The sequence below is a fragment of the Mus pahari genome, chromosome 11 (assembly GCF_900095145.1).
Source record: "Mus pahari chromosome 11, PAHARI_EIJ_v1.1, whole genome shotgun sequence".
Classification (NCBI taxonomy): Eukaryota; Metazoa; Chordata; class Mammalia; order Rodentia; family Muridae; genus Mus; species Mus pahari.
The window spans coordinates 19,426,695-19,451,379 of record NC_034600.1 but is presented as its reverse complement, the minus strand read 5'-3'; positions in this window follow the sequence as shown (position 1 = coordinate 19,451,379).

The window sequence follows — 24,685 nt, the reverse complement described above, 5'->3', positions numbered from 1 at the left end:
ATTCTTGAAAATAGTTTTCACTCTCTTGGTTTTATTGTTTTTCTAAATGAATTTGAGAATTGCCCTTTCTCACTATATGAAGAATTGTGTTGGAATTTTGATGGGGACTATGTTGAATCTGTAGATTTCTTTTGTCAAGTTGGCCATTTTTACTATATCAATCCTGCAATCCATGAGCATGGGAGATCTTTACACTTTCTGAGGTCTTCTTTGATTTCTTTCTTCAAACACTTGAGGTTCTTGTTTTACAGATCTTTCACTTGTTTTATTAGAGTCACACGAAGATATTTTATATTGTTTGTGACTATTGTGAAGGGTGACATTTCCCTAATTTCTTTCTTAGTGCATTAATCCTTTGAGTATATGAAGACTACTAATTGAACCTAATTTTATATCCAGGCACTTAGCTGTAGTTGTTTATCAGGTTTAGGAGTTCCCTGGTGGAAATTTTCTGGTCACTTAAGTTTGCTCTCATATCTGTAAATAGTGATATTTTGACTTCTTCCTTTCCAATTTGTATCCCTTTGACTTCCTTTTGTTGTCTAATGGCCCCAGCTAGAACTTCAAATACTGTTTGAATAGATATTAAGAGAGTGGGTAGACTTGTCTATTCACTGATTTTAGTGGGATTGATTCAAGTTTCTCTTAATTAGTTTGATGTTGGCTACTGGTTTGGTGTATATTGCTTTTTACTATGTTTAGGTATGGACGTGGAATTTTGTTCTTTTCAAGATTTTTAAGGTGAAGGAACGTTCAATTTTGTCAAATGCTTTTTCAGCATCTAATGAAATGATCATGTGCTTTTTTTCCCCTGAGTTTGTTTATGTAGTGGATTAAGTTGATGGATTTCCATAATTAAACCATCCCTGCAACCTTTGGATGAAGCCTACTTGATCTTGGTGAATTGTGCTTTTGGTGTGTATTTGGAATCAGTTTACAAGAATTTTATTGAGTATTTTTGCACATATATTAATTAAGGAAATTGGTTTGAAGTTTGCTTTCTTTGTTGAATCTTTGTGTGGTTTGGTATCAATGTAACTGTGACTTCATTGAACGAATTGTGTAGTGTTCCTTCTGTTTCTAGTTTGTGGACTAGTTTGAAGAGTATTAGTATTAGGTCTCCTTTGAAGGTCTGAGAATTCTGCACTAAAACCATCTGGTTCTGGGCTTTTTTTTCATTGTGAGATTTTAATGACTGCTTTTTATTACTTTAGGGATTATGGGACTGTTTAGATGATTTATCTGATCCTGATTTAACTTTGGTACCTGGTATCTATCTAGAAAATTGTCCATCTCATCCAGATTTTCTAGTTTTTTTGAGTATAGGCTTTCGTAGTAGTAGCTGATGATTTTTTGCATTTCCTCACTTTCTGCTGCTATATCTCTCTTTTCATTTCTGATTTTGGTAATTTGGATACTATCTCTGAGCCCTCTACCTAGTCTGGCTAAGTCTTTATGTTGTTGGTTTTTGTTTTAAAAAAAGAACTACTCTTTTTTTTTTTTTTTTTTTGCTGTCAAACTGATAGTGTATGCTCTCTCTAGTTTGTTTTGAGAGGCACTCAGAGCAATGAGTTTTCCTTTGAGTACTGCATTTATTGTGTCCCATAAGTTTGCATATGTTGTTCCTTCATTTTCATTAAATTTTAATTTTTTTTTTATTTCTTTTTTCTTCCTTGTCTATGTTTTCATTGAGTAGGGTGTTTTCAACTTCTATGTTTATGTGGACTTTCTGTTGTATTTGTTGTTATTGAAGACCAGCCATTAGTCCATAGTGATCTAACATAATATATAGGATTATTTAGATATTCTTGTATCTGTTGAGTTCTGTTTTGTGACTGATTATATGGCTAATTTTGGAGAAAGTATTATGAGGTACTAAGAAAGCAGTACATACTTTTGTTTTAGAATGAAATGTTCTATATATGTCTGTTAATCCATTTGGTCTATAACTTCAGTTATTTTCACTGTGTCTCTGTTTAGTTTCTGTTTCCATGATCTGTCCATTGCTGAGAGTGGGGTGTTGAAGTCTCCCACTATTATCATGTGAGTGCAATGTGTGCTTTGTGTTTTATTAAAGTGTCTTTTATGAACATATGTGCCATTGTATTTGGAGCATAGATGTTCAGGATTATTGAGATATCTTCTTGGTAGATTTTTTTCTTTGATCAGTATGAAGTGTCCTTCCTTATCTTTTATTATAACATTTGGTTGAAAGCTGATATTATTCAATATTAAAATGAGTGTTCCAGCTTGTTTCTTGGGACCATTTGGTTGGAAAAATTCAAAGATTCAATGAAACCAAGATCTGGTTTTATGAGGGGTAAAAAAAGAACAACCAAACAACCAAACAACAAAAACAACAACAACAAAAAACAAGATAACCAAAGCCTTAGCCAAAATAACTAAACTCAAGGGAGACCATATCCAAATTAACAAAATCAGAAATTAAAAGGAATACATATAAATGGACACTGAAGAAATTCAAAGAATAATCATGTCTTTCTTCAAATGCCTATACTCCAAAAAACTTGGACAATCTAAATAAATGGATTACTCTCTGGATAGATTCCATTTACCAAATATATACCAAGTTTGGGTAATTGATTTAAAGTGTTCTACAGTCATTAGGGAAGTAGAAGCATTCATCAAAATTCTCCCAATCAAAAGTTAAAAAAATAAAAAAAAAAATAAGTAAATATCAAAGAACAGGGGCAGATGGTTTTAGTGTGCAGTTCTACCAGACTTACAAAGAAGAGCTAGTATCAATTGTCCTCAAACTCTTCCATAAAATTGAAACAGAAAGACCATTGCCAAACTCATTTTATGAGGCCATAATATCCTGATACATAAACCACACAAAGACTCAATAAAGAAAGAATTTTAGACCAATTTCCATTATGGACATTAATGTAAAAATATCAATAAAATACTTGCACATTGAATCCAGGAACACATCCAAACATTGTCCTGCAAGATCAAGTAGGCTTCATTCAGAGATGAAGGGATGGTTAAATATATAAAACTCCATCAGCATAATCCATCATATAACCAAACTGAAAAAAAAAAAAAAGCCACATGAACTGCACACTGTATGCTGAAAAAGCCTTTGACAAAATATAACACCCGTTCATGTTTTAAGTCCTGAAGAGATTAGGGATACAAGTGCACACCTAGACACAATATAAAAGCAATATATAACAAGCCAACAACCAAAATCAAATTAAATGGAGAGAGATGTAAAAGAATTCCACTAAACTCATCGACAAGACAATGCTGTCCACTCTGTCTCTACCTCTTTGATATAGGACTTGAAGTTATACGTAGAGCAGTAAGACAATCAAGGTTTTGCAGTTTGAAAAGGAAGAAGTCAAAATATGGTTATTTGCTGATCATATGACATTATATGTATGTGACCCCAAGATTCTACCAGAAAATACCTACAGATGATAAACACGTTCAGTAAATTGGGTGGATACACAACTTAAAGAAATCAATAGACTTCCTTTATATAAATAATAAACTGGAAAGAAAGGAGTTAGGGAATTTTACTAAAACTCGGTGACATTTTACGTGTGTGTGTGTGTGTGTGTGTGTGTGTGTGTGTGTGTGTGTGTGTTGGGCAGGTGTTGGATGTTTGAATTCCCCAGACAAGATCTGAGAAGGGGAAGCCCTGCCAATAAAGAGTCTGAAGTGGAAACTTCTGGTTACTTTGGAATGCTAGTTTTGTCAAATGATGTTTTGCTGTGGCATATAAGAGAAAGGATGTCTGGCTAAAGCAGCAAGTAAACGATTGTTTTCCTGAAGCAGACACAGGTAAAAGGATGTTTTGATATAGCAAACACATGGAAAGTTGCTTGATGAAAGAATATATATATGACAGTGGGAGAGCAACACTGAGGTTTGTTTTGTTTTGCTCCAGCTCACTATTCTTTTTTTTTTTTTTTTAATTTTTATTAGATCTTTTCTTGATTTACATTTCAAATGCTATCCCAAAAGTTCCCTATATCCTACTTTCAACATTCTTTCCAACCTACCCACTCCAACTTCCTGGCCCTGGCATTCCCCTGTACTGGGGCATATAATCTTCTCAAGACCAAGGGTCACTCCTCCCAATGATGGTGAACTAGGCCGTCTTCTGCTATGTATGCATCTAGAGACACTAGCTCTGGGGGTACTGGTTAGTTCATATTGTTGTTCCACCTATAGGGTTGAATAACCCTTAAGCTCCTTGGATGCTTTCTCTAGCTCCTATATTGGGGCCCTGTGTTCCATAAATAGATGACTGTGCGCATCCACTTCTGTATTTGCCAGGCACTGGTATAGCCTCACAAGAGACAGATATATCATGGACCTTTCAGCAAAATCTTGCTGGCATATGCAATAGTGTCTGTGTTTGGTGGCTGATTATGGTATGGATCCCTGGGTGGGGCAGTCTCTGGATGGTCCATCCTTTCATCTCAGCTCCAAACTTTTTCTCTGTAACTCCTTCCATGGGTATTTTTTCAGGATTAATATAGTAAAAATAGCTAACCAATCAAAAGCAATCTACAGATTCATAGCAATCCCCATCAAAATTCCAACTCAATTCTTCCTGGAGTTAGAAATGGCAATCTTCAAATTCACCTGGAATAACAAAAAAACCTAGGATAGCAAAAACCACTCTCAACAATGAAAGAGCCTCTGGTGAAATCACAATTCCTGACCTCAAGCTGTACTACAGAGCAATTGTGATAAAAACTGCATGGTACTGGTATAGCGACAGACAGATAGATCAATGGAATAGAATTGAAGACCCAAAAATGAACCCACATACCTATGGACACTTGATCTATGACAAAGGAGCTAAAAACATCCAGTGGAAAGAAGACATTTTCAACATATGGTGCTGGCATACCTGGCAGTTATCATGTAGAAGAATGAGAATTGATCCATTCTTATCTCCTTGTACAAAGCTCAGGTCTAAGGGGGTCATGAAACTCCACATAAGACACTGAAATTATAGAAGAGAAAGTGGGAAAAGCCTCAAAGGTATAGGCACAGGGGAAAAATTTCTGAACATAACACCAATGGCTTGTGCTGTAAGATCAAGAATTGATAAATGGGACCTCATAAAATTGCAAAGCTTCTGTAAGGCAAAAGATACTGTCAATAAGACAAAAAAGCCACCAACAGATTGGGAAAAGATTTTCACCAATCATAAATCTGATACAGGACTAATTTCCAATATATACAAAGAACTCAAGAAACTAAACTTCAGAAAATCAAATAACCCCATTAAAAAATGGGGCACAGAGCTAAACTAAGAATTCTCAAGTGAGGAATACTGAATGGCTGAGAAGCACCTGAAAATAATGTTCAATATCCTTTGTTGGCACCTGCGGCCACACTAATTGGATTCCTGAGTGGGAGGCAGGAGCTTTATAGGAGAGAAATAATGGAGGCCAATACATGATTTTCTGTTCAAGGCTTCAAAGTTTTACTAAGTCTGTGCTTATAAAGAGAGGGGAAGCCCATTCCCTGCCACTCCGTTCTTGGTGACTGTAGCCCGCTGTAGGTGATCTGCAGATGCTGTCTCTGGAAAATCTCAAGGGTCTCAGGAGGTAGAGGAGTTTTGGAGGAGAACAGTGCCAGGAGTAGAACAGTAGAACCTGCTAAGTCTGAAGGTAACAAGGTCTTAATCAGCCTTCTTTAAGACTGGGGGAGGCAACAAATCCCCCCTAAATATATAATAAAAATTAGCTGGACACTGGGGCACAAAGTATATTTATGCTCCATAGTCCTGCCTGGGAATTATGGTGGCTGGCAGCCGTGTTTTGCTTGGAAACTCAGATTTTCCACAAACTATTCTTATCTGTCAAGGAGAATATATGCAGCTTGTTTGTGTTTATTTTTCACAAACATGGGTCTGTGGTGTATTACTAATAAACCACGGCCTCTTGGCATATACCTCTGTCTTAGATTGGTATAGTTCAGAAATCTGGTTGCCAGTCATTTGTTAACCAGCCCTCATAGCGCACCTTATTCCCAAATCAGACCAAATCCACAATATATACTCGATATGTTTTTTCATATTGATAAATTTCTGCCACCTGCACTTGATGGAGACAGGCTGCAAGGTAATGACTGACCTGCTTGAAACACAAAGCTGAGACAGTTGAAAGGCAACAGGATAAAAGCTTCTTTGGGGAAGTCCAGGTACTCTATTCAGTTGCAAATTATCAAGTGATCAAGCTCAAACTCTGCCTTCCAGTGTACAGGAGGTGGCTTTGAGAATCAACAGAAAAGCTTTTTCTCATGTAAATAGGCTAAGCTCCAAGTTAACTCTGCTAGCTAATAAAAGATTTTTAGCTATCTTCATTAGGAATCTCTAATATTGGAATTATTACTAGATTGAGTTAGAATAACTGGTCACATTAAAGGAAAGAGAAGAATCATTATAACTCCTCCTTATGACTAGTTTTTTAAAGTCAGATTCCACAGTCTCTAATGTTCTCTGTTCCATTAGGTTAAAAAGCTTGAAGCAAGGCAGCTTAGCTTGTCCAATCTGGGACAAAGGCAAGCAAAGGTGGTTCAAAAACATATACCCAAATCAGCTCTCTTTTCAACAGTCAGGGCGGTCAGGGAACTCACAGGTCAGCCTGTCACACAAACCATTCTGGAAGTTGTCATGCTTCTGAAGCATTCTGTGGAGAGAACACAAACTTTCCTTCTTTCTCAATAGGGTAGCTGTTCAGGATCAAGCCATATGCCAATAAGTGGATCCTTTTCATCTCACCTAGACATGAATATGTCTAGTTTTAAGATACTATAAGGCATTTAGTAAGTTCTTTGACATCCAAATTTTAAATTTTTAAAAATAAAAATTTGATTTAAATAACGTGCATGGGAATAATTCCTCCCTTTCTTTGTTAAAAAGATATAGTTCTTAAAGTTCTACAATACCTTGTCTTTGAGAATTATAAAAAGTCTCAGTAATATGGGTAACATTAAATTGTTTACAAAACATCTCAAATACCTGACTGTTATAGCCAGTTTCAATATCTGTTTTAATCTAATTTGGAAATGAAAGACCCCCTAAGGGAGATCCCCCACTAAAATCAGTGCCTTTTGGGTTCACCTGCACCCAAAAGGCACTGAGACTGAACTTGCTGTAAACACACGAGGAAGTTTATTGAAGACAGGACAAGACAAGAGCTCAGGCCAGCATGCTGGAGTCGAAACTCATACGCCACGCAGGGGTAGAGGANTTCGACCCTGACCCGAATTTGTGACAGGCTTATGAAGGCAGAAACCACAAAGGAGGGAGGAGGGTTGGGCAGGAAACAGGGGAAGTCCAAAGTCACACATTTACTTAACAGTTTAACAGTTAAACTATACCAGGTGTTACATTAAACAATGTGTTTTAGGGCGCAGGGACATTCCACAGAGGACAACAGTTAGGTCATATTCTACTCTGTTACTCTGAGCAACACACACCTGGGGCATTGGGACATTCCACAGAGGGCGTTGGGACTTTAAGAATTGCTTGGTCACCTGCTGGGCACCAAGGTCTTTGAATGTAGAAGTCATATCTTTTAAATTTTTATTCTTCAGAACACCAAGTATATAAAGAATTTTTAACATAGGCAATGGCTAACTACACTTTTAGTTGTTTCTCTTGTAAAGCAGAAAGCCTGAAAATATATCAATAGTCACATGTGCATATTTTATTTATCAATCAGAAATAAGAGTATCCATTTGCAGTAATTGATTAAGTATAAGTCCTCAAGAATTAACACCATTATGTGGAAATAGGTAGAAGCTGAGGACACTAAGAACAAATTTTTACAATTTGACATGCACATTCTCTAAAAATACCAAAATATTATCTTAAGCCATTACTATTTTGATGATGTAAAGAATGAGATTATATGGCCAATTATTCTTGTGTAAGGTTTATAATCTGCCTGAGATATAAATTTAGCATTGCATTGCCTTAATAGGTCTTGTCCAGGCAATATAGGACAGATTTTTAAATGTCAAAAAGCAGTGTTCTTAAAAGAACAGCATTTTTTCTTATGAGTTGTATATGCATAAATAATTGCAATTTTGAGAATTTATAGTATCTGAAGGATGAACAATTTTTAAGCAATTGTAAGCTCTGAGATATATATTGACTATTAATATACAAATTTAAGCTTGATTATTCAACATTTTAAAACACCCTCTACAGCACACAATTTAATTATCTGTGCTAAAGCAGGAGGAAACTCAAAAGAATAAACATGTGATCCAATTCACATATACTTTTTCCCATAGAAGGGCTGCTTTTAAATACAGTAAATGGGATGCATGCATGCATAAATTTATAGATGATACAAAAGCATGTGTAAAAACAATTTTTAACTTATCTTTAGGAAAGTGATTATCAATTATATTTATCATGATGGTATGCAATAGGTCAAATATCAATATTCTGCAATAACCAATTTAATTCCTGTTTGGAACAAGGAACAGACACTTTGTCATGTTTTTAAGACACAATTTTTGTTATAGTTTTTCTAAAATACATGAATTTACCTTACAATTCTTTATTAGCACCACAGCAGCCTTATAATAGGATGTTAAAACCTTACTTTAAGATGAAGATGATTTTACATTAATGTTTTCTCTTGCCAAACAATTGCTGTTGGCACATTTAATAACCATAACTAAAATAAGCAGCTAGTATTTAGTTACCAATGATTATAATTGATAACAATTATAAAAGCTTCCTTTATTTTCTGCAAAGCCTTTTGTTCTTTACCAATTAATTTGTATCTCTCTTGATAACATCCAACAAAGGTTTAAGTCACTTTAAGGCCTTACAGCAAGGTCTTAGTCAATTAACATCTCTTGGAAGATTTGGAAAATAAAATTTTTGAAGCAAATCATTTTTTCTTTATATTTTAAGTAAGCTTCTCTTTAGAGGAGTTAGCTAATAAATTACTTTACACACTGAACGATTCAAACTTTTATCTTCTTGTATTGAAGCAGAGACAATAAAAATTATTCTTACATAATGTAAAGCTATATTAGCCATACCTAGAGGCAAAATTTTCCAGTGATCACCAGTTCACTAGAAGCAAACTCTTTACAATTATCAGGAAATAAACAAACTCTTCAATAATTTTATATGAAGTAGGCAAGCCAGATTGTAATGTCTTTATGATTGACCTTTTATAAATTTTGAATTTAAACTTTATTTAGAACATCTGGATAAACCTAAAACAATGTTGTTTAGCTAAAAGGATTCTCCTGAAGGCAGGCATGAACTTACCTAGGCACTGTTTGCAAAACAAAAAAAAGACACACAAGTTTCCCTAAGGCTGCTTTGAGCCTCAACTTGCATCAACTCAAATGTATTAATTTTTAATCTGAGCATTTGGTCTGAGAATTGGCCCTCCTGCAGTGAGGACAGATTCCAAAGGAACAATTGACTGTCTACCTATGCCTCTAATTTTGGACAATCTTAAGACTCTTAAAACAGTTAAAACATTTTTATGACCTTTTATGATCCTGTAAGGCCACAACCATAGCCAAATTGTATGACAGTCCAATTTTTGTACAAAAATGTATATATCTAGGTAAGTTTGTCTTTAGCTTAGTATGGCTGGATGGCTACAGAGAGCTGTATTAGCACTCTCATAAGATGATTACTCTTATAATAATCCTAATTACAATATATAGGTGAATTAATGATCTAATATTTGCAATCAAGCTGCAAGCTGCAGTCAATGGAACATTGGCAATTTTAACTATAATTTTTAAGTTTTTTTATGTGACATTAGAATATATTTATAACTTTTGGTGAGTAAAACCCAATTTTAAACAATTTATTATCTTAAAAACCAATACCAAAAGTATCACGTTAATGTTACTAAGTTTGACCGCCAATTTATACCTATGAATTCATGACAGTGCAAATTTTCTCAACTAGAAGTATCCTAGAGGCCTAGTTTTCTGAGTTGTTTTTTGCCACGTGTTGTTACTTAAAATGACTCCAATCCTGAGTTATCAATTTAAAGCTAACTTTCTTGTGACCGATGTTACACTCTTTTAATCATACCCAATGATTTTAAGCCAATATTCTATGACAAAGACATGAAGAGCACATTTATACCTTTTAAGACCAGTCAAAAACCAAATAAAGTGTCTATAAAAATCTTATAAATTTAGACCAATCAAAGAATTTTATTTTTTCTAGCTATAATTTTAAGATAAAAAGCACTTTGTCATTTGCTGAACACAATTGCAGAAAATTTTCTAGGAAAAACACCAACTATCAGCTGTTTTGCCTTAGAACTAAGACCCCTCCCCCCTTTAAAAAAAAAAAAAACAAAAAACAAAACAAAACAAAACAAAACAAAAAGCAGTTTTTCAGCAGGAGCTTCTTTCCTGTGCGTCACTCCTGGCTACATTGCAGAGCAAATTAAATCAACCTCGGCTGGGTAAACTGACTAAATCTGAGATGGTTAGCCAGCAGATAATGTTTTAAACGTTTTAGCATGAAATGTAAAACAACAGTCATTCATACAACAAAACAGAGACAGACATAAATTGACACGTGGACATATATTGGTGCATCTAACACAGACAATACAGAGACGGTAAAAAACTTGATGTAACCAAATCTGAGGGTCTCCTGTAAGAGCCAGATAGAAGGCCAGATGTCTCTGGATTTCACTCTGTCCCTAGGAGAATTCTAAAATTCATTTTCCTTCTCTCTTGATCTCTCTCCCTCCCCCCTTTTTTTGAATTTTATTATTTTTATTTTATTTTATTATTTTAAGCCCTACTTCTCTCGCCTGATGCAGTTCTTGACTGCGGACAAATACCTGTTTTCTTTTTCACTCCCATTTTTTACTGTCAACCCCTAGCTGATATCAGCTCTGGGCCAACTCTGACTCAAACTAGCCTGTATCCCTTTGCACCTACTGCAACAATTTTGAAAAGATGGAGTTTAAAGCCAGCGCTAGCATGAATACAAAGTGTTACTCACTGTGCTGGATACATCTTTTTATTAATCTTTCTTGTTGAGCTCTACTAAGACAGTGTTCTCTCTGTAGATCTACCCATACTCAGGTAGCTGTTCAGATGCCACCTGTAGCCGCCTGTGGCCACACTAACAGGGTTCCTGAGTGGGAGGCAGGAGCTGTATGGGAGAAAACAGCAAGAGAAATAATGGAGGCCAAGACATGATTTTCTGTTCAAGGCTTCAAAGTTTTACTAAGAGTCTGTGCTTATAAAGAGGGGGGAGGCCCATCCCCTGCCACTCCTTTCTTGGTGCCTATGGCCAGCCTGTAGGTGATCTGCAGGATGCTTTCTCTGGAAAGTCTCAATGGTCTCAGCAGGTAGCAGTGTTTTGGAGGACAGGAGTGGCAGGAGTAGAACAATGGACCCTACTAAATCAGAAGGTTCCACCCCAGGTGGTCCCATGCTCCATGGCAACAAGGTATTAATCAGGCTGCTTCAAGGCTTGGAGAGGCAACAATCCTTAATCATCAGGGAAATGCAAATCAAAACAACCCTGAGATTCCATGTCACACCAGTCAGAATGGCTAAGATCAAAATTCAGGTGACAGCAGATGCTGGTGAGGATGTGGAGAAAGAGGAACACTCCTGCATTGCTGATGGGATTGCAAGCTTGTACAACCACTATGGAAATCAGTCTGGTGGTTCCTCAGAAAATTGGACATAGTACTATTGGAGGATCCAGCAATACCTCTCCTGGGCATATATGCAGAATATATTCCAACTGGTAATGAGAACACATGCTCCACTATGTTCTTAGCAGACTTATTTATAATATCCAGAAGCTGAGAATAACCCAGATGTCCCTCAACAGAGGAATGGATACAGAAAATGTGTTACCTTTACACAATGGAGTACTACTCAGCTATTAAAAACAATGAATTTATGAAATTCTTGGGCAAATGGATGGATCTGGAGCATATCATCCACCTCGCTATTCTTCAGTAACTATAAGTATGCATTGGTTTGCCTTACATAGTGTTGTTTTCTCAACTTGTGCTAACACTGCCACTAAGATAATCTTGCCCAAGAACTGCTCGAGATTCCTGCAGCACTTTCCCAATTTAGTGGTCTTGCCTGAGTCCAGTTGGTGTTCTTTCTGGTTGTCTGCCTACCAAGAGAACTTGTTTGCAGTTGCTATGTTGTATTTGGTATTTGTTACTGGACTGAACTGCTGCCAAAGAAGATTGAGCTCACCACATAGATTACCAGAAAGGTCTACTTTCCCCCATATCCTAATGTTTCTCTTTCAGTACCTCTGCCAGGTGCTGGGTAAAAGGAAAGGTTGAACCCTTATTATAAGTAGGCTGCAAAAAATTTATGCCTATAGGAGTCCGCTTTTATACATCCAGCTCAGAACGTCACCTGGTCAATTGACCTAAACTAACAGTTTTCCCAAATAGGACCAAATGAAACTGAAAATCTTCTATAAGGCAAATAGCAGCACCAATAGGACAAAACAGCAGCCTACAGAATGGGAAAATCTTCATTAACCCTACATCCACCAGAGAATTACTATCCAAAATATATAAAGAAATAAAGAAGTTTGACAGCAACAAACCATATAACTAAATTTTAAAAATGGCCCACAAAGCTTTACAGAAAATTCTCAGCCAAGGAATTTCTAATGTCTGAGAATCACTTAAATGTCCTAAGTTCTTAGCCATCATGTAAATGCAGATCAAAATTACTCTGAGATTCTACCTTATATCCACCAAAATGGCTAAGACTGAAAATTCATGCAACAGTCTGTGCTGTCAAGGATGTAGTGCAAGGGGAACACTCCTCCATTTGCTTGTGGGAGTGCAAAATTGAAAAACCACTCTGGAAATCAGTTTGAATGTTTCTCAGAAAATTGGGACCAGTTCTATTTCAAAAGGCAGCTATAGTACTCCTGGACATAGATACAGAAAATGCTCCATCATCCCAGAAGAACACTTACTCAGCTATGTTCACAGAACCTTTATTCATAATAGCAGTAAACTGGAAACAACCCAGATGTACCTCAACTGAGAATGGAAAAAAAAAAGATCATTTATATAATGGAATAGTACTCAGCCATTAAAGACAAGAACATAATTATAACCTCAAAAACAATAGTATGTCCTTAACAATACTAGTAATAATTGAAAAAAAAATAATTTACTGTTCACTTGTCTCCCTCCTGTCTATGATTCTTGTCCCTTCACTCCTTCTCTCTCACTCCCCTCCTCATCTCTATTATACTCTCTAAATGATCTAGTAGTAAAATTATATCTATTTTTATAGTATCTGTTTCCTTGCATTCAGCTGTATCTTCCATCCTCTGCAGTTGTAGTTTTGCTCCTTTATAGCTGAGTTCCTCACAATAGGCTGAGTTCCCTGGAAAAGATACCTTCAATTTCTGCTTTGCCTTCTAAAACTTTTTCTTTCTTTCCTTTTTATTAAAATAACAGTTATATTGATAATCACTTGCCTCAGAGGATGGTTGCCTTCTGACCATTCTCCACTCATTTCTGTGTATTGTGCAATTGATATACTTGTATCATTCACCAAGTACCTTCCCTTCTTAATGTTTTTTTCCCATATCCATTTTATTACATTTTCTTTCTCTTTCTTCCTTTCTTTCTTCCTGTCTATCTATCTTTCTTCTCTGATAGTCTGTAATGATGTATAAGCTTAGTAAATTGAATACTCTTGTCTTAACCATTTCTGTGCTCACACTGAAGGCATCTGATTCCTTGACTAGTTGAGAAAGTGATTCTTTATATAACAAATTCTTTTTTTTAATTAGATATTTACTTTATTTACATTTCAAATGCTATCTCGAAAGTTCCCTATACCCTCCCCCCACCCCTGCTCCCCTACCCACCCACTCCTACTTCTTGGCCCTGGCCTTCCCCTGTGCTGGGTCATATAAAGTTTGCAAGACCAAGGGGCCTCTCTTCCCAATGATGGTCGACTAGGCCATCTTCTGCTACATATGCAGCTAGAGACAGGAGCTCTGGGGGTACTGGTTAGTTCATATTGTTGAATTAATTAATTAATTAATAAAAATAAAAAAAATGATGGTTTTTATATGCTTGGCCCAGGGAATGCCACTATTAGAAAGTGCAGCCTTGTCAGAGTAGGTGTGTCTCTGAGGGTTTGAGCTTTAATACCATTGTCCTACCTACCTGGAAGTCAATATTCTGCTAGCAGCCTTCAGACAAAGGTATAGAACTCTCAGATTTGCCTGCATTATGCCTGCCTTGATGTTGCCATTTTTCTGCCTTGATGATAATGGACTGAACCTCTGACATGTAAGCTAGCCTGAGTTAAATGTTGTCCTTCAAAAGACTTGCATTAGTCGTGATGTCTATTCACAGCAGTTAAACCCTAACTAAATAGAAGTTGCTACCAGGAGTGGGGGTTTTCAAGATAAAGCATTATTTTCTCTTTTTAAAACAGATTATTTCAATATAATGGATTACATATAAATGATTCATCACTACTGACTGTTTGGATCAATTTTCCATGTGGTCCTTTTTTACAAGAAACAAAATCTTCTACCTATTAAATAAATACACACCAACCTTCTAGGCCATATATATTAGTTTTGATGCTATAGACACATGAACAATATCCAGTATATTACTGATCTTATTTCCATATATCACACCCGAGACTAGGCAACCCACGATGGTGATTAATACTGCTACTGCTCTTGCTTCTAACATCAACACATGACTGCTGTCTTTTCTAAAAAACAACAACAATAACAACAACAAAAAACTTAAAGAGCCCAAGACAAATCTGAAGCAATTTTCAATATAAAAACACACTCACTGTGCAGCAAACCTGAAGAAAATGTGTTTACATCTATGTTCTATCATTCATAAATTATTCTGAAATAGAGGACATATCTAATCATACATAAGTAAACAATCTAAATATTCTCAGATAGTCATTGGGACTAACAATGTGTAGGGAACAAAAAAATTTAGACCAGTCAATCAATGTGAAAGCTGGTGATTATATTTAGTGTTTGTATCAAGTTTTCATTGGTGGTGCTTGTGCTCAATTCCCAGGCTAATGCATGTAATTAGAAGGTGCAGTTTTACTCTGTTTGATGCTGACAGACTGTTCAAGGAAAAAATGTAAATTTGATAGCATTTTATATTCCCTTTATTTTCTGCATGCTCAGAGCATACATTTGGATCCATTCAAAAATCTTGCTTCTTGCCTAGTTACATAGATCATAATACTTCAATTCTTCTTTAGGAGGATTTATCTGCTATGAAGTTCCTTTTTTAGGCAGAATTTGAGAATCAGATACTTCTGGAGTGTTTTATACCCCCAGAACCTTCTAAGGAGTCTGTCTTTAATAATCCTAATAAATTCTATATAAGTTAATTGGTGATCTTTGTCAATATCAAAAATCTTGAATCAAATGCTGTGAAAGTTTCAGTCTAGCAGCTACATATATAGCATGCTTAAATTCATCTTGTTGTATAGAATTGCTTACAAAGGTATACATATTGAGAACTATTGCAAAGTATTAATAATGCCAATAGCATTAAAGTACCATAAGCCTTTTTCTTTTAAAAGGAAAAAATGTATAAATCAACATAAAATCATATATAAGTGTAGTGGCAATTTCAGGTTGTCAACTTTACTGCATATGGAATAAACTATATTCCAGAAATGGAGGTTACACCTGTTATCCAGATCTTGAGGCTGAAAGACACAGACTTCTGACCTGGATCTTGATTTGAGATGATTCATGCTTTTGATCCAGATCTTGAGGCATAGTGTTCATGGAAAGTTTAGACCCAGGCAAGGTAGGACATGCCATTAAACCCAGGTAGTTGAAGCAAGGAGGTCTCTGAGTTTAATGCCAGCCTGGAACAGATCTAGTTCCAAATCTAGCCATAGGGGCCTTTAATTTGTGCCATACCATATGCAGGAAGCCTACATGAGGACATCAGAAGAAGGAAAGCTCACTCCTCTTCTGCTTGCACTTATTTGCCAGCATATCTGTTTGAACCTACTTATTCAGGATTCCAGTTTGAACAGAAGACCAGCTGAAAGAACTGGCTCTGTGGGAATGAGTAACTACTAGGTTCTTAGCATTCACATCAACAACTGTCCCTCTTTGGGTTAGTCATACTGCAGACAGTAAGTCATTACAACAAATGGCCTTAATATACAGAGATGTTTCTGAAGTTCTGATAGAGAACCTTAACTAATACAATGATGATCAATTTGTGTATATTTTTGATGATACTTACAGAAAAGATATTATCTGTGCTATCTACTTAGGAACTGGGAAGCTTAGAGCTATAATATTGTTTATAAGTGTGATATGATATCACACTAGTTGACACACTATAGTATGTTTCTAGCTTAATATATAATATGATATAACATAGTGGAAACAAAATGCTTCTGATATCTGTTGCATCTTACTGGTGATAAATATATATATATATATATATATTCATATATATATATATATGAATACTATGTCATGATTATTTAAGAATTTATTACAAGTCACCAGTACCCTATTTAAACATTTTCTTAAATAGCATTCCTTATAATTTAGGAACCACTTTCACTTGCATGTGAATTTCCCTTCTGGCTGATGCTTCAATGTTCCCTAAGCTCTTATAGTTATTAGTAGACAATCTATAGGCAAATAGTACTGCAATAGAATTAGTCACACTATGAGCCCTAACCTTTCAGAATTCTGATGCTTTTCTTGAAGTAAACATAGTAATCAACTGGTGTCCAACCTTTTGCTTTCCTCTCTTATTCAAGCTATTGATGTTTGCTTACATCCACATTTTTTTGTATTCCCTTAGAAGTCTTAATTTAATAAATAATCTATGGTTAATTTTTCTGACTAGTAAAATAAATTTAGCTTGAAGAACTCCAAGGTTTTCCCACTGTTATCTTGAAAGTGTAAACATTAATCCTTGTGTTAATATGAGTACTCATCTTTGTTAAGCATATGGGAGAATAAAGAGAACTCAGATGTAGGCTTTGACTGAATGTAGACTGTGGTCTACTCGAAGTTAGAGTTGTGCATTATAAGTTTTAGCAGAAGAAATTGAAAGTAAAGTTCAGGGAAGAAATGGAAGGACAAAGAAAGGACTGGGGAAAGTAAGTAGTAAGAAAAACAGTTAAAGTTTTAGAATGGTGATGATTTGATTTTCTTTGTTCTGAAGAACAATGGACATTTTTAAGGATTTTGTGGGATCTCCAGTGTCTTTATCAGATTTTCTATATCTCCCAGTATGAGCATATTTCATTACACCTTTGTTCCTATCATTAATATAGATATTTCCCCAAATATAGTCTTTTAAATATTAATTGTTCAATGAGAATAGAAACATACTCTTGACATATATAGATGAGCTTTTTATTGAAATATGATATGATAATCCAGAATGCCCAACACTTTTGGATATTTTCATTTGGTGAACTGTTTATAGTGCATAAACTCTATTCTACAGTATCATACATATGCCTTAGAGACACTGAACAGATAATGTCTTTTGATGTTACTACAGAAGAAAAGATTTTCTATGGACAAGGAAACACAGATTTCACAAACATAATTTTATAGATTTCAGAAAAGTTATTACGTGAAACCTACCCCCCTCTTTCCCTCTTCCTTACTCTATGTCTTCCTCCTCCCGCTGCCTGTTGAAGACATGCACATGCAATTCAAAGACAAAAAGATAAAGAACACAGAAACTAATAAAATGTTCTTCTGTCTCTCTAATTACTTTAAATGTACCTTCCAATCATACTTCTGCTTCCACATTAATTTTTGTAAATGAGAAGAGTAAGGTAGAAAATAAATGGAAAACTGCAGTAAGTCTCTGGAGAAGAAATGATAGATGGATTATCTCATGCCTGTGATGTCTTTTTCTAAATTAATAAGCACAGTGGTTCTTTCCAGGAAGCTTCCATGTGATCTTTGACAAAAATTGCCACCTTCATAGGAATGAGTTACGGTTCCACCTTCAGATTATGACAGTGTATGTGGAGACTAAGCAGCATAAACTGAAATCACTGGTCAGAAAGGCAAGCAGATAATATTTTCCCATTCACTTAATGATCCAACAATGCTGAAACTGTGTAATTAGAAATTGAATATTTTAAATGAAGAACTTGTACAATATGATAGTTTATATTGATTGAAACTTTACAACATTTAGAACCACTTAGAAAAGAAATCTGTGGGCACGATTATAAAGGGATTTCTAAATTTGGTTACATGGTGAGACCCAGTCTTTTTATGGGAAATATGATTCCATGGGCTGAGGTTATAGATAAAGTAAAAGGAAAAAAAAAAAGAATACTAATTCTCAGTATTCACCAACCATGAGCAAAAATAAACTCTGTCTTCCTTAACTTGAACACAATTATTTGAGAAATGCCCAGAAAAAAAAAACAAAAAACTGATAAGTGAAGTTTTCCTTACTTAATCAAGATAAGAGGTATCCAGAGAGCATCACCACTAACTGGCGATGAAAGAAAATGCTCAGAGATGAAAGGTGTGCACTTTGCACACACATCTGTTTTAGGCTCAAAAACATGTAAGAAATTAGTACAGCACCTGAATAAAAAACCGGTCTTATGTAGATATAGCATAATTATATATGTTTTCTACATATCTGCTAGGTAAGGGGATAGAGAGTGCTTCCTCCAGAAGACTATGTAGTAGATTCTGGAACTTATTGGCTATTTCTCACATAACAAGTCATCATGTGGCATTAACTAAAAGAGAAAGAGTGAGAGGGAGAGAAAGAGAGTCAGAGAGAGTGAGACAAAGAGACACAGATAGAGACAGGAGACAGAGATCAACAGAGACAAGAAGACAGAGAAAATGATGGAAGAAGTTGGAGGGAAGAATGGAAGGAGGCCAGGGGGTAAATAGAAAGAGGTACAGAAAAGATGTGCACATGCACGCATGCACACACACACACACACAGTTTTTCCAGTCCAATATAAAAATAAAACTCTCACTTTACTTATAATTCCTACTTTACCTAAAGATTAGATTTTCCTATGATTCAATTCAACTGATCTGATAACAGAAACATGAGGAGAAGAATGTATTTATTTATGTTATATCTGTCACCACCATCAAGTGGAATGACCTTCATTGTTCTAAAACTGTTTTCAATACCATCATCTTTCAGTGAGGTTTGTTGTTTTATTCTTCTCTCATAGACTATACCCTGACTGCAATTTTTCCTCTTTCCCTTCCCTTCCATCCCTCTATCCTCTCCCCATACCTTCTCACTTCCTGAAGTCCATACCTTCTGCCTCCCCTCATAAAAGAGAAAGCTTCTCAGGGACATTAAACTAGTATGTCATAACAAGCTATAAGAGACTACGCACATGCCATCATATCTAAGATGGACAAGACAGCTCTGGCTGCATAGAGAAGTAGGATGCAGCACGGAACTCTGTGGGTGAAGATAGCTAGGGCCTAAAATGTGTTTTGTGTTTCATGTAATGTACCTATTCTTTGAAGATGTGCTTGCTAGTTTTATATTAATTTGACAAAAGTTTGAGTCACTGGAGAAGATGGAGCCTTAATTGAGAAAAATCCCTCAACAGAATTGAGCTATAGGCAGACCTGTAAGGTGTTTTCTTAGTGGCTGATGTGGGAAGGCTCACCTGCCCATGGGGTACACTGCAACAGTGGGATAAGAAATCCTAAATTATTTATCAATTAAGGAAACATTTAATAGACATGCCATAGGCCAATCCACTGGAGACAACTTTTCAATTAATGTTTCCTCTTTACACATGTGCCAAGTTGGCAACCTAACTCAGTCATCACAAAGGGCAAATGTAAAAAGCTGAGTTTAGATATTTAGCATGTGAAAACCTGTGCATAATGATATGCACCTGTAATCTCAACAAGTATAGTACGAATGAAGGTTCAAGTGGCTTACAAACCACTCAGTGTAATCAAATCAGTGGATTCTGGTTTCATTCTTGTCTCAATTTAAGTTTGAGGAGATCACAGAACATCAGTCTCTGTCCACCATATCACATACATACAGACACATGTGAACTTGCAAATACAGATGCACAAACACATTCATATATAAACAAACATAAATAAAACAATATAAATAGTTTGTAATTCAACTTACTTAGAAACACTACATTTTTGAGTCATTTCAGAAAGGATTGGAGAATAATCAAAGAGGGGAAAGTAAATTGAAAATAGAACTATGGCCTTCAAAAGAAAAGAAAATACATTATAATGGAAATTACAGAAGGAAAGAAACTAGAAACACACACACACACACACACACACACACATATATATGTATATATATTTGTATATATATATATATATATATATATATATATATATATATATATAAATTATACATGAGAACATGCCAATAAAAAACACAATTCAGAATGAATTATAATATGTATTATACATAGGGAGTATACATAGTGACAGATATAGAAGACACTAAGACACTATCAGGAAAGTATATGCATAATCAACATACATAGAAGCATAAGATAGCAAATTTGCATATTAATTTTATAGATAGTAAAGGAGAATTATTTTAGTACTCTGGTCAAGCATTTTAGACCTGGTGAAACAGATTTTCTTCCTAATATTTTGAGTGCTCAATTTCTCCTGAGATCACTCTTCTTGGTTTTGCTTGAATATATCTACCTTCCTCTAACTTCACATTGGATATTACTCACCTGCATTTTTATTACCCCTTTCTTGTAGGAACTACAGTCCTATTAAACTAGGGATCCCACTTGTAGTTTCATTCTATTTTAAATATATCAGTATAGTATTTTTAGGGCCTGCTAAAATGATTCTATGAAACTTTGTTGTTTCATTATCTAAATACAGTCATGTTTCCATATTGTTTTTACAGGTTCAATACAAGAATTGTGGGCTTCATCACTAGAAAACATTTATAGTTGTTTTATTCTACAGCAATCTTAACCTAAGGTTTAAAGAAAGTGAGCATAATCATGAAACAAACTGAAATACTAAATAAGGGCATCTAAATTAAAATATATTTATCAAAAATATAAAGGTTGTTATGTATGGGCAAAATAAAAGTCAAACCATACACTTCAATGTAAATTAGAAACAGGAAAAATTTAGGAGATTGGAAAACAATAAAACAACTAATCACATGAAATCTTATGGCAATATGTTGTGTCAAAATTTAATTCGTACATGAAATCACAAAAAAATAAAGTGATAATATGTACTTGAATAAGTAAGTCCAAATAAGCATAAAAAATACTTATACACTACTCTATCCATTACATAAAGCAATGCACTAGATGATGTGAAAAAAATATATATATATAAAATGTAAGGCTTTAGTTACTGATGTAGAGAAACAAATATGTAAAATAAAATGCTCATATTGGAAAGCATCATTCATAAATTAATTCACACACACAGAACTATACGCACAGCAATGGCAAAATGCACATTCTTCTAAAAAAAAAAAACATATGGGCTATTTACAGAAATTACCAGATGTCTGCATATTTCAACAAGAAAGATTGGATTTATACAGAATATGTTCTTTAAATGCATTGTAATCAACCTAAAACTGAGTTCCCATATGTTGAGAGATGAAGAAATCTATTGCAAAATAGCAAATGAGTTTTAAAAACAGAAGCCACAGCAGAGATTATAAAAAAAAAAAAAAATTCAGCTGGATGATAATGAAAATGCTAGAGATTCACCTCTGACCTAAACCTAAAATCAACCTTAGGGGGAAATGAACCTTTAATTGCTATATAAACATAGAAGAACAAAAAATTAATGGGTGGCTTCAAGAAAATGTTTATATAGAGTTCTAAAGCAAGAATAAAGAAAACTATGAGTATTATGAATTAACAAAACTATACACAAATTTAGACTAGAAAGGAAAATGAGTATTAGAAAATTGGGGTGGGAGGGAGAAAAGGAATGGGATATCAAACAATAAACTCTTAGCCAAACTAACCAGAAGGCACAGAGAAAGTATCCAAATCAACAAAATCTGAAATGAAAAGAGAGACATAACAAAAGAAACTTAGGAAATCCAAAAAATCATCAGATCCTACTACCAAAGCCTACACTCAACAAATCTTTGAGATATAAATGAAATGGACAATTTTCTAGACAGACACCAGGAACCAAAGTTAAATCAGGATCAGATAAATGATCTAAACATCTCCAAATCCCTAAAGAAATAGAAGCAGTCATCAATAGTCTCCCAACCAAAAAAAAGCCCAGGACCAGATGCGTTTAGTGCAGAGCTCTATCAGAACTTCAAAGACCTACCACAAGTACTCTTCAAACTATTTCACAAAACAGAAATAAAATGAACACTACCTAATTCGTTCTATGAGCCACAATTACTCTGATACCTAAACCACACAAAGACACAACAAAGAAAGAGAACTGCAGACCAATTCTCCTTGTGAACATCTATGTAAAAATGCTCAATAAAATTCTCAGAAACCTATTCCAAGAGCATAGCAAAAAAATCACACATCATGATTGAGTAGGCATTGTAGAAGGCCATGGCCCCTCCCCTGGGCTACCCGAAGCCGCACCTTAAAGATGGCACCTGTCAGCTATGGAGCGTGTGGTAAACAAGTCCATATTTGGTGGTGATATCTTCCCGCTCTTCTGGTTGGCTGAGGCTGCGCCTGGTGAGGTGGCGTGGCCTGTGATTGGAGTGGATATGAGAGTATAAAAGGGCTTGTAGCCTGGGGCTCGGGGGAGATGAAGAGGGAGATGAAGAGGGAGTTGATGAAGAGTGTTCAAGGTTCCTGAATAAACTGCTGTAAAAAGAACTGGTGGTTTCATCTAACTTGCTGTGTTCAAGAGAGGATGCAACAAGGCATCAACCCAGGGATGCAGGGATCAATATATGGAAATCTAGCATCATAATCCAATATATAAACAAACTCAAAGAAAAAACCCACATGATAATTTCATTAGATGCTAAGAAAACATTTGATAAATTCAACATCCCTTCACGATAAAAGTCTTTGGAAGATCAGGAATTCAAGGACAGTACCTGAACATAGTAAAAACAAAATACAGCAAACCAGTAGCCAACAACAAAATAAATGTAGAGAAACTTGAAGCAATCCTACTAAAATCAGGGACTAGAAAAGGCTGTCCACTCTCTCCCTATCTGTTCAATACAGTACTTGAAGTTCTACCCAGAGCAATTAAACAAACAAACAAACAAAACCCTCAAAATATACAAAACAAAAAAAAAAGAAGTCAAATGATACAATTTGGAAATGAATAAGTGAAAATATCACTCTTTGCAGACGATATGATGGTGTACTTAAGTGACACCAAAAACTCAACCAGAGAACTCCAACAGCTGTTAAACAACTTCAGCAAATTGGCCGGATATAAAATTTACTCAAACAGATCTATAGCATTCTCATACTCAAAGGATAAACAGGCTGAGAAAGAAATTAGGGAAATGACATAATTCACAATAGTCACAAACTATAAAGTATTTTAGTGTGAATCTAACCAAAGAAATGAAAGATCTGTATGACAAGTACTTCAAGCCTCTGAAGAAAGAAATCAACGAAAAGCATAGAAGATGGAAAGATCTCCCATGCTCGTGGATTGGCAGGATTAATATAGTAAAAATGGTCATCTTNCTAAAAGCAATCTACAGATTCAATGCAATTCCCATCAAAATTCCAACTCAATTCTTCATAGAGACAGAAAGAGTGATTCTCAAATTTGTTTGGAACAACAACAACAAAAAAACCAGGATAGTGAAAACTATTCTCAACCATAAAATAACTTCTAGGGGAATCACAATCCCTGACCTCAAGCTGTACTAGAGAGCAATCCTGGTAAAAACTGCATGATATTGGTACAGCGACAGGCAGATAGATCAATGGAATTGAATTGAGGACCCAGAAATGAACACAGGCACCTATGGTCATTTGATCTTCAACTAAGAAGCAAAAACAATCTAGTGGGGAAAAAAGGCAGCATTTTCAACAAATGGTGATGTTTCAACTGGTGGTTAGCATGTAGAAGAATGCAAATAGATCCATTCTTATCACCTTGGACAAAGCTCAAATCCAAGTGGATCAAGGACTTCCACATAAAACCAGATACACTTACTCTAACAGAAAAGAAAATGGTGAAGAACCTTGAGTACATGGGCACAGGGGAATATTTCCTGATCAGAACACCAATTGCTTATGCTCTAAGAACATGAATTGACAAATCAGACCTCATAAAATTGCATAGCTTCTGTAAGGCAAAGGATACTGTCAATAGGACAAAATAACAAACAACAGATTGGGAAAAGATCTTACCAACCCTTCATCCGAATAAAAAATATCATCCCCCATGAGGTCACCCAGTCACAAAATAACATATGTGGTATACACTCACTGATAAGTGGATATTCACGTAAAAGCTCAGAATACCCAAGATATAATTCACCGATCACATGAAGCTCAAGAAGAAGGAAGACCAAAGTGCTGATACTCAGAAGATGTTCCAACTGGTAATAAGGACACATGCTCCACTATGTTCATAGCTGCCCTATTTATAATAGCCAGAAGCTGGAAAGAACCCAGATGTCCC